Below are 8,769 nucleotides of genomic sequence, written 5' to 3' on the forward strand. Positions count from 1 at the left end.
TAGAACAGACTCCTCCAACAGGGACTGATTCTGTCATCTGACCAGAAAGTGCAAACTTCTCTTTTGTTGGCCCAGTGTGAGAGCTCTCATGTCCTGAGATCACTCTTCTCCCCACCACCACCACTGCATTCAAAGGGATGAACAACCAGCCTTTGAGGGCTCGTTAAGTGTCAGGCAGCCACCCTGGCTCTCAACAGACAGCGCCACAGGATCACCACAGTCTATGGAGCCTGTGCAGAATACATTACCCCCATTTGCAAAAATCTCATCTCCACTCATTCTCCCCTGGCATGAACGGCTTCCTCCACCTCAGACTCAGAACCATGGTTTAAACCTCTCTTGTGACACACACCCTGCCTGGCAATATCTGGTTTTGTCTCTAAGCTCAGGCTTCTTGATAGGCTTGTAGATAGAGAGTTTTCTCATCTTCACATTTCATGAAGAGCCAGGTCATGGCAAAGTACTCACTCCAAACCTCAGGCTCATATCATCACTTGTTTCCTAATCATTTCTATGTAAAATTACACTAATTTCATTCCCTCTACTCTGGTGATGTGTTCCTCCTCCTGATGTCTTAAGAGATGGCAACTCCCTCCACATTGTCACTTAGGCTCCAAACAGGGAAGAGAAAGATGAATTTCAAGAGGTAAAAAGTCAATTAGACATCAGAAGTCCCCATATTTATCCTTAGGTGAATCAAAACGCACATCAAGGGGCGCCTAGGTGGCTCAGTTGGTTGAGTGTCTGACTTTGGCTCAGGTCATGCATGATCTCACTGTTCATGGGTTCTACCCTCCCATGGGGCTCTGTGGTGACAGGTAAGACCTGGCGCCCACTTTGGACTCTGTGTGTGTCTCTCCCTCTCTGTCCCTCCCCCACTTGCACTCTTTCTCTCTCACTCAAACATTAAAAAAAAACAACCCACATCAAACACCAGTACTGAGAAAATATTGCAAAGAAAACTAAAGCTTAAATTCTTACCGTGATATTCTCAAGGCTCTATCTAAGAGGGGAAAAAACAAAATTAAATTTGGTGTCAAAACATATTATTAGTGGGGCGCCTGGGTGGCGCAGTCGGTTAAGCGTCCGACTTCAGCCAGGTCACGATCTCGCGGTTCCGGGAGTTCGAGCCCCGCGTCGGGCTCTGGGCTGATGGCTCAGAGCCTGGAGCCTATTTCCGATTCTGTGTCTCCCTCTCTCTGCCCCTCCCCCGTTCATGCTCTGTCTCTCTCTGTCCCAAAAATAAATAAACGTTGAAAAAAAAATTAAAAAAAACCATATTATTAGTAAAAACGTATAGTTCCTGATAAATAGCAAAATAGTAATCCAGTGAAATTACAGTAATTTTATTTTGCATAATTAATTCACAGGATTAAAAGATAAGAAAAAATAATTTCCTATTTAAGTCATGTTACTTCACAATTTCTGTTAAAGAGCACAACGTAAATAGCTTTTTTTAACAGAAAATTTGTTTATATTAAATGAACATTCAGCCTATTCAATTTTGACCATTGATAATACATTTAAAAAATGCTTTAAATTGTCATTTCCCTTATTTTTTTTTAAATCCAGTATCCACACTGAAGTTTAGAACTAGGATTATTTTGAATTCCTGAAATAAAGAAACAGGAAGGGAGGGAGGGAGGGAGGGAGGGAGGGAGGGAGGGATAGAGGAAGGGCGGGCAAAACCTTTGAGCTAAGATATGCCTCTTTTATTCTCTAGAAAGCTCTTCTGAAATACTACATGGAGTTGGCTGTCTGCTGAATTCATACAGAGTTATGGCACATCAGGTGCCATGATTTTTTCCAGACTGCTACAAACAAAAGCCACCAAATGAGAAAAAGAATAAAACACGGCTAGAGCTAAAGCACAAGCAACAACAGAAATAACAGTTGATGTTTAAAAAAAGAGCAAAAAGAGCTCTGCAGACCTCAGTTCTCCTGATAAATTCTAGCTCAATCAAATCTAGGCATGACCCGGTTTTGACACCATTAACATATTTCCCCATTCTAAAGTTTTAAAGGATGATGAGAGGCTGAGGGCAGCCCTAAACTCTTGCCAGGATATTAGAATATCATCATGCTATCAAAAAGCCACTTAGGAACCTCTGAGCTTCCCTGTCCCTTGTCACCCAGCCCCACAGGCGGGGAAGTGAAAAGGAATATTAACACACCAAATACTTAATATTTGTGTTTCTGTGTGAAGGCAAGTTTTCTCCAGTGGCAGGGAGAGGGGCAAATACTCATTTAGAAATAAATTCCAAAGTATTCTGTTCTTCCAGAAAAGATCTGCCCTCAAGAGGAACGAAGAGCCTAACTGGGGATTTCCCAAAGACTAAGCAATACGGGTGAGGGAAAATACTCAACTCCAGGGCTCTCACCTTCCTGTCTCACCTGGGAGTAAATTCAGACTAACCCCTAGCCAGATAAATATAAAAACCTCACACTCATGTCCTATTTACCTCAGTTCCTTTACCAGCACATAACATTTGCCTTTCAACACAACTTACAAGGCATAGTAAAAACCACACAGTTTGAACACAGATAGCAAGCATTAGAATTACACTTCCTATGGCAGAGATGTAGGAATTATCATCCTGGGAACTTAAAAACACTTCCATTCCTATGATAATGCAGATAATGAAAAAAGTGGACAACATGCAAAAAGAGATGGTGAATGTAAGCAGACAGTTGAACCTCTAAGATTTTAAAGTGATTTGAGATGCAGCGAAGGCAGTCCTGAGAGGAAAATACATTGCAATCCAGGCCTATCTCAAGAAACAAGAAAAATCCCAAATACAAAGTCTAACAGCACATCTAAAGGAAATAGAAGCAGAGCAGCAAAGACACCCCAAACCCAGCAGAAGAAGAGAAATAATAAAGATCAGACCAGAAATAAACAATATAGAATCTAAAACAACTGTAGAGCAGATCAATGAAACCAAGAGTTGTTTTTTTGAAAAAAATCAACAAAATTGATAAACCTCTAGCCATGCTTCTCAAAAAGAAAAGGGAGAAGACCCAAATAGAGGAAATCATGAATGAAAGTAGAATTGTTACAACCAATCCCTCAGAAATAGAAGCAATTATCAGGGAATACTATGAAAAATTATATGCCAACAAGCTGGGCAACCTGGAAGAAATGGACAAATTCCTAAACACCCACACACTTCCAAAACTCAAACAGGAGGAAACAGAAAGCTTGAACAGACCCATACCAGCGAAGAAACTGAATTAGTTATCAAAAATCTCCCAACAAATAAGAGTCCAGGACCAGATGGCTTCCCAGGGGAATTCTACCAGACATTTAAAGCAGAGATAATACCTATCCTTCTCAAGCTATTCCAAAAAAATAGAAAGGGAAGGAAAACTTCCAGGCTAATTCTATGAAGCCAGTATTGCTTTGATTCCTAAACGAGACAGAGACCAAGTAAAAAAAGAGAACTACAGGCCAACATCCCTGATGAATATGGATGCAAAAATTCTCAATAAGATACTAGCAAATAGAATTCAACAGCATATAAAAAGAATTATTCACCATGATCAAGTGGGATTCATTCCTGGGATGCAGGGCTGGTTCAACATTCACAAATCAATCAATGTGATACGTCATGTTAATAAAAGAAAAGATAAGAACCATATGATCCTGTCAATCGATGCAGAAAAAGCATTTGACAAAATTCAGCATCCTTTCTTAATAAAAACCCTCGAGCAAGTCGGGATAGAAGGAACATACTTAAACATCATAAAAGCCATTTATGAAAAGCCCACACCTAATAGCATCCTCAATGGGGAAAAACTGAGAGCTTTCCCCTTGAGATCAGGAACACGACAGGGATGTCCACTCTCACCGCTATTGTTTAACATAGTGTTGGAAGTGCTGGCATCAGCAATCAGACAACAAAAGGAAATCAAAGCATCAAGATTGGCAAAGATGAAGTCAAGCTTTCACTTGTTGCAGATGACATGATACTATACATGGAAAATCCGATAGACTCCACCAGAAGTCTGCTAGAACTGATACATGAATTCAGCAAGGTTGCAGGATACAAAATCAATGTACAGAAATCAGTTGCATTCTTATACACTAATAATGAAGCAACAGAAAGACAAAGAAACTGATCCCATTCACAATTGCATCAAGAAGCATAAAATACCCAGGAATAAATCTAACCAAAGATGTAAAAGATCTGTATGCTGAAAACTATAGAAAACGTATGAAGGTAATTGAAGAAGATTTAAAGAAATGGAAAGACATTCCCTGCTCATGGATTGGAAGAATAAATATTGTCAAAATGTCAATACTACCCAAAGCTATCTACACATTCAATGCAATCCCAATCAAAATTGCACCAGCATTCTTCTCGAGGTTAGAACAAGCAATCCTAAAATTCATATGGAACCACAAAAGGCCCCGAATAGCCAACGTAATTTTGAAGCAGAAGACCAAAGCAGGAGGCATCAAAATCCCAGACTTTAGCCTCTACTACAAAGCTGTCATCATCAAGACAGCATGGTATTGGCACAAAAACAGACACATAGACCAATGGAATGCAATAGAAACCCCAGAACTAGACCCACAAACGGATGGACAACTAATCTTTGACAAAGCAGGAAGGAATATCCAATGGAAAAAAGACAGTCTCTTTAACAAATGGTGCTGGAAGAACTGGACAGCAACATGCAGAAGAATGAAACTAGACCACTTTCTTACACCATTCACAAAAATAAACTCAAAATGGATGAAGGACCTGAATGTGAGACAGGAAACCATCCAAACCCTAGAGGAAAAAGCAGGAAAAGACCTCTCTGACCTCAGCTATAGCAATTTCTTACTGGACACATGCCCAAAGGCAAGGGAATTAAAAGCAAAAATGAACTATTGGGACCTCATCAAGATCAAAAGCTTCTGCACAGCAAAGGAAACAACCAACAAAACTAAAAGGCAACCAACGGAATGGGAAAAGATATTTGCAAATGACATATCGGACAAAGGGCTAGTATCCAAAATCTATAAAGAGCTCACCAAGCTCCACACCCAAAAAACAAATAATCCAGTGAAGAAACGGGCAGGAAACATGAATAGACACTTCTAAAGAAGACATCCAGATGGCCCACAGGCACATGAGAAGATGCTCAACGTCACTCCTCATCAAGGAAATACAAATCAAAACCACACTCAGATATCACCTCATGCCAGTCAGAGTGGCCAAAATGAACAAATCAGGAGATTATAGATGCTGGCGAGGATGTGGAGAAACAGGAACCCTCTTGCACTGTTGGTGGGAATGCAAATTTGTGCAGCCACTCTGGAAAACAGGTCCTCAAAAAATTAAAAATAGACCTACCCTATGACCCAGCAATAGCACTGCTAGGAATTTACCCAAGAGATACAGGAGTGCTGATGCCTAGTGGCACTTGTACCCCAATGTTTATAGCAGCACTTTCAACAAGAGCCAAATTATGGAAAGAGCCTAAATGTCCATCAACTGATGAATGGATAAAGAAATTGTGGTTTATATACACAATGGAATATTACGTGGCAATGAGAAAGAATGAAATATGGCCTTTTGTAGCAACATGGATGGAACTGGAGAGTGCTATGCTAAGTGAAATAATGCATACAGCGAAAGACAGATATCATATGTTTTCACTTTTATATGGATCCTGATAAACTTAACAGAAACCCATGGGGGAGGAAAAGGAAAAAAAAAAAGAGGTTATAGAGGGAGGGAGCCAAAGCATAAGAGACTCTTAAAAACTGAGAACAAACTGAGGGTTGATGGAGGTTGGAGCAAGGGGAGGGTGGGTGATGGGTATTGAGGAGGGCACCTGTTGGGATGAGCACTGGGTGTTGATGAAAACCCATCTGACAATGAATTGCATATTTAAAAAATAATAAAATAAATAAAAACATTAAAAAATTCTACATTTATGAATTTAATGTGCAATCTCCTAATTTTCCATATAGGATATACATTTTTCTTTCAACTACATGTGGGATTTTCTCAGGACTAAAACATCTAATGTATGCATATACACAAAATATCAAATGAAGAAATCCACTATAACGAAATGAAATCATACTGGTGAACATAGATTACATTTTTTATGGCAGTACTCAAGGTGGGGTGATATTTTCAACTGGGGGGGGGGGGAGTTAACAGACACGTACACCACAAATCTTGAAGTTACAGCAACTTGCCTGCGCATCAGAAGATCTGTCTTCTTTCTTACAGGGAGAGAAAGGAGACTTGAAAGTATGTGTGGTGAATGTAAAACTCAGGCAGGTCTGTGAATCTCTGACAGAGAAAATGAGAAAGAAAGGAAAAAAAAAGTGGAAATGTATCGAACAGGGTATCTAAGCATCAATTTTCATAAAGAAAAAATACCATCAGGCTTTTTCTTCTAAAATTGATTCAGGATGTTTGTTTGGTACAGTCTTACCCATACTGAGAAGTGGCCTTGGTATGTTCTTTGACCATGAGCAGTCTTGGAGGGACGCCGTGAATCTGCTTTTAGTAAAACCTGCAATCAATTTAAAAGTATTTCAGATGTTCACGAATTCATGAGAAATCAGAAAACATGCCAAATCTCAACTGAAAAGGGGATAAGGTAACGAGGATGTTTTTAAGATATTATTGATGAGATTCCTTCCAATGAAGACAAGAGAGGATAACTGTAACAAATTCTGTGCAGGAATAATATTGAACATTCAAGAAACGGGCGGTTCCCGACACAACATACCTGTCAGGTTTCCAGTTGTTTCCAACGACTACAACATTGTTGGGAAAAAATCCCCACTGAAAGTTCATAAAAGCATGTGCGATGTGGAGGGCACATTGTGTTTTCACCTCTGGCTCTGGTTCCAGCAGGACTCGGAGAGTGGGTCCCGGCTCCTTCTTCTAGAAGGTCCTGAGAGTCAACATTTGGCGTCTTCACTTCCCAACTAAATGCGGCTCCTGTTCCTCCGAATTTGGGTCAGGATTTCTCCCCCGAAACAAGCCTGACCAGGAACAAACCAACCCCAGCCTCTCTGACGTGGCGTCACGGGATCCCCTGAATCCACGGATCCTCCAGGGAAATACCGGCAGGGGAAATGAGGAACAAACCACGGAACAGCCCAGAAAAAGCGAGGGACTGTGCCGCCAACCGACCACCCGCGCTTCCGGGGAAGCCGCCCAGGCCCTGCCTCCCCCGCCTTGGGACTCAGCCCCACCACCTAGGAGACGCCAAGGGGCTGCGAAGCCTCCAGGGTCTCCCCCAGGCCCGGGGGCGGAACCTGCTGGAAACGCAGCTCTGGCTCTTTGCCCACACTCAGAGGCACTGGGTCCTCAGAAGCAAGGAAGCCTTCCCAGCCCCGAGGCGCCCTGGATTAGAAAAGCCTAGTGGGCGCCTTCTCAGGCCAACACTGCCCACGCAGAGGCCCGGCCCCTCCCTGGGCGTGGTGCGTGCGCGCCCTCTGCCGGCCGCCGTGGGAATTCCTGCAATGCCATGGCTGCTCAGCTGGAAGTACTGAGAGTACAGCTGGTCCAGTGAAGCCTGTTCTCCTGGTCAGGAAGGGTCTTAGCGAAGGGCTGGGGACACAAAGAAACCTTTTCCTTCTCCTTTTTACTGAGTGCAGAATGAAACCGAATTTATTGACATAATGATATCATGTGTAATGCTTTAAGCAGCATTCGCAGAAATACAGACTGCAAATTGACACCTGCTGATCTACAGGTTATGGTGTTTAGCACCATAATACTTGGGTTAAATAAAAAAGTTGACACCTCTGAGAAAGAGATACAGGCTTCCAGCTATGGAATGAATAAGCCATTGGGATCCAAGGTACAGCCCATAGAATAGCGTCAATCCTGTAAGAAAGCTAATATAGCTACCCTTGTATAGGTACCTGGAGAGCGTAATGTATACACACGGAATCACCATGATATATGCCTGAAACTAATACAACATGGTGAGTCTCCTATATTTCAATTAAAAATGACAATATTTTTAATTTCTCCTTCACCATTAAAAATTATTTCTAATTGAGAACATACGAAATTCCATTTATACCACATTCTCTAACGTCAACATCTTGATGTTGAGAGCTTATTTTTCTTGTCAATAATGTCTTTGAGGACACAAATGGGACAAGGTCAGAATGCGCATCTAGAGGGAGCTACACATCTGGTATAAATTTCCTGCCTCTATATGGGTAATTTCAATGAAAAGTGCTTTAGGGATGAAGATGGATGAAATCATTTCCATCAGACTCATAGGTAGATAATTGTGCCTTCAAATAATAATTGCCATCTCTTCATATCAGAGGAAGGCTGGGTGAAGATAAGTGTTTCTCTTTGGATGTAAGAGAAAGTTGTGGTGTTTTAAACTGCTCACCTACCATCCAGAATCCAGAGATTAGCAGCCCTTGGCCTTCTGCTCTGTGCAGCCCTGTCCAGGAAATGGCACCACATCTCCTGTGTCCCCCTCTCCCCTGTCATGTTTTAGCGCAGGCCCTGATCACAGTGGATGAGAATCCTGTTTAGAGAAGCTGCTCATGCTGACCTTTACTGGAGCACAGCTGTTCCCAGCCACCGCAGGGAAGCATGTGGACAGCCAGATTTTGAGCCCTTGGTGGCCCAGCCATGACCCCAACGTGGATGGAAGGCTGGTTGCCTCCATAACCTGGGAGGAAGGAGGGCCAAGCAGGAGTCAGGGGCTCTGGGGCAGAACGCATGGGCTTTGAGGACCTGGAAAGAGTCACATACTTACACCCAACTCCTC

The 8,769-nt window shown here is 42.1% G+C and overlaps 1 long non-coding RNA gene across 1 annotated transcript; it reads right to left on the minus strand.

The window, feature by feature from the left end:
• Nucleotides 1-6,201: 6,201 nt before the first annotated feature.
• LOC125160953 (uncharacterized) lies at nt 6,202-7,331 on the minus strand. Its single transcript, XR_007150415.1, has 3 exons — nt 6,748-7,331; nt 6,448-6,528; nt 6,202-6,302 (listed from the first exon to the last, which is right to left on the minus strand). It is a non-coding gene; the product is annotated as an uncharacterized LOC125160953 (long non-coding RNA).
• Between the last annotated feature and the right edge of the window lie 1,438 nt (nt 7,332-8,769).

Source organism: Prionailurus viverrinus, chromosome A2, assembly GCF_022837055.1.
Source record: "Prionailurus viverrinus isolate Anna chromosome A2, UM_Priviv_1.0, whole genome shotgun sequence".
Lineage (NCBI taxonomy): Eukaryota > Metazoa > Chordata > Mammalia > Carnivora > Felidae > Prionailurus > Prionailurus viverrinus.